This window comes from Chiloscyllium plagiosum, unplaced genomic scaffold (genome assembly GCF_037043375.1).
Source record: "Chiloscyllium plagiosum isolate Xiang-an unplaced genomic scaffold, Cpla_swu_hap1 HiC_scaffold_32, whole genome shotgun sequence".
In the NCBI taxonomy this organism is placed as follows: domain Eukaryota; kingdom Metazoa; phylum Chordata; class Chondrichthyes; order Orectolobiformes; family Hemiscylliidae; genus Chiloscyllium; species Chiloscyllium plagiosum.
Genome location: NW_028270170.1, coordinates 48,880,037 through 48,882,954, shown reverse-complemented (window position 1 = coordinate 48,882,954; position 2,918 = coordinate 48,880,037). Strand labels below are relative to the sequence as shown.

The following is a 2,918-nucleotide window of genomic DNA, read 5'->3' as shown; positions in this document are numbered from 1 at the left end:
CTCTGAATACAGAATTTCCAAGACTGATGATTCCATAAGGGAAGAAATTCCACCCTTCTCCATCTCAAACAGAGTCCGTATCTCAAAATGGTATCTGCAATTAGTACACATTTACTATTTTGAGGGAAACTAAGAATCTTTTGTTTTCATGACTCGTGTCTTATCAAATAGTAATGACAATCGTGGACCGAAGGGCCTGATCTTGTGCTGTCCAGCTCTATGGTCTATAATAAGGATGTAGGAAAAAATAGGAGGAATCCAATTAGTCTCTGAACTGTTTTCATTAATGTTCATAGTCTTCTGTTTTATTTAAGAGATCTAAAACAAAAGTACAAACATTGCTGGAGAAATGCAGCAGGTCTGGCATTATCTATAAAGAGAAAAACAGTGTAAATGTTTCAAATCCAATGACCAGTCAGAACTGAAAGCAACTGGGAAATGATATTTATGCTGATGTCAGGGGCAGGGAGTAGAATAAATGGAAATAGCACTGAGATAGAGGAAGCAAAGGAGAGAAAAATATAGGAATTCATGATGATAAGCCAGGAAGGGGATAACTACTGAATGGGTGATAAAGAACAGTTGAAAATGGATTGACCGCTGGGAGTGACCCATACAGGAGCTGGATGGGTCTTGGTGGGTAACAAACCTAAAGGAAGGTGATCATGCTCTGACATAGGCCAGTTCAATGTTGAGTCGTACCTGGGTGGAATGTGAGATGTTCCTCCAGCTTGCATTGACCTTCACAGTCCTGAAACAGAAATGTTGGGATAGGAACACAGTGGTATATAAATTGGAAACTTGGGGTCATTTTTTAAAAAAAAATTTATTGAAAAGATTTTTTTTATAAAATTACAAAATTATAACAACAGTAAATCAAGAACCACACTTCTCTACATAGAATAGAAACAAAACTAAAGAATAATACAAACAGAACAAAACTATACTCATATACAAAATAAACAAATCAAAGTAATAAATAATACCGCACAGTGCCACAAAACAATAGCTCCTGACCTGCTAGAGTGTCAAATATTACATCTGCATTTATTCGAAATTCGTCCTCTGAGGATATCAAGTTCACTAAACCAAAAGCAGCATGGTTCCACAAAGGCCCCAATTAAAATGGCAGAAAATCTGCTTTCAGGTAACCCAAAAAGGGCTGCAATGTCTTAGAAAAATGTTCAGGTTTTTTTTTGGTGCACCATATATGTGAGGAAGTCCAGGGCAATATGTTTCATGATTACCTTGCGCCAACCCAACAGACCTGGCGGGCAGGGGGCGGGAGGTTCAGACACCTAGCACCTCAAAATGTTTCTCATCACACAGAAAAGTAAGAATATTTAAAGATTTTCTCCCATCTCTGTCTAAAGAAGATAAACTAGGCAGGTCCAGGAGAAGAGAGACTAGGTCCATCTTAACTTCGGTCCCCAAGACCCTCCCTCTGACTCCTGCCTGAAGAAGGGCTTATGCCCGAAACATCGATTCTCCTGTTCCCTGGATGCTGCCTGACCTGCTGCGCTTTTCCAGCAACACATCTCCGGCTCCTGCCGCAGCACTCCAGTACATAGGAAGCCTATGGCAGGATCAGAGACAGTGAGCGAGAGTACCTATGCTTATTTTACATTTGGGACACACTGAGAATACTCCCACCTTAGATCTGGGGGCCAGATGGCCAGAAGAATCTTCACCTGCATGGGTCCTATTACAAATCAAAATCTTTTTGGCATTCTCATAAATATTCTCTCATGCCTCAGAAGAGATCTCAACTCCTAACTCTCTCTCCCAAGCCTCATGTAGTTGCTCAATATCATCCGCGGGTCCACCCCTCCCCTCAACAGATGATAAAGAGTACTCACTGAGAGTGCGCTCTTGGCATGAAACACCCTCTTCTCTGCATCAGACCTGTCCAAGTCAGTCAAAACTGGAGTGTCTTTTTGGATAAAATCTCTAATCTGGAAAAAATGAAAAAAGGTCTCTGTTAGATACTCCATACTTATGGATTATTTGGTCAAAGGACAATTTTATTTCGTCCTCAAATAAATCACCAAAACAGGCAACTTGCCTAGCTGCCCTGGAGTCCATTGTCCATGTCTGGAAATCTGGCATACCTACTATAGGAGCAAGAAAAGATGTTTTAGACAAAGAAAACCCTCACACTGCCGTGTTGTCTCCATGCTTTGACAATATTAATAATTATTGGATTAGAGTAATATTCTACAACTGTCCTCATTTTGTCTAGAAACAACAAGCTAATAAGAGGACACTTTGCCTGGGAGGCTTCAATATCCAAACATATTGATGCCAGGTCACCACAGACCCAGTCACTTTACAAAAGATAAAAGGGAGCTTTATTGATATCTTTTAATATCTGAGAGGTCCAGTCCCCCCAGCCCTTGGGGCAATTGCAATTTAGCGAGCTTAATAAGGGGCTGCCTGTGGTACCAGACGAAAGAGCTTAACCAACCAGTCTCCGAAACGCTTGCCTGGGAAAAATCAAAGGAAGCACTCGCAGAGGATATAATAAGCGGTACTCAACCTAACCAAGATAAGTGGACAAAATTAACCTTAAATAGCTGATCAAAGACAGCAGTAACAAAAAGGCATAGATAGAGAAAATCCCCTGTGACTACTTAGAGAAACTGTGACTCACCCTCAATGTCAGGTATTCCTCATATGTACAGCCATCAATTTTAAAAAATTAATCTTGTAACCTAAAAACGAGCCAAATGAGTTGATACACTGTGATCTCGTGTGCCTTTGATCCTACTTCTGGGGCAGCTATGTTAGGATCTCTCGGAATAACCTCTGCCAGTGGCACCATCAGCAGCGTAAAACGTAGAGTTGAAAGGGGACAACTTTACCCAATGCCTCTAAAAATATTAAAATTACTAGATCTTCCACCATTGGTGAGAACC

The 2,918-nt window shown here is 40.8% G+C and overlaps 1 long non-coding RNA gene across 1 annotated transcript; it reads right to left on the bottom strand.

The window, feature by feature from the left end:
- Nucleotides 1–283: 283 nt before the first annotated feature.
- LOC148141823 (uncharacterized) lies at nucleotides 284–1,957 on the bottom strand. Its single transcript, XR_015752520.1, has 3 exons — nucleotides 1,860–1,957; nucleotides 703–751; nucleotides 284–370 (listed from the first exon to the last, which is right to left on the bottom strand). It is a non-coding gene; the product is annotated as an uncharacterized LOC148141823 (long non-coding RNA).
- Between the last annotated feature and the right edge of the window lie 961 nt (nucleotides 1,958–2,918).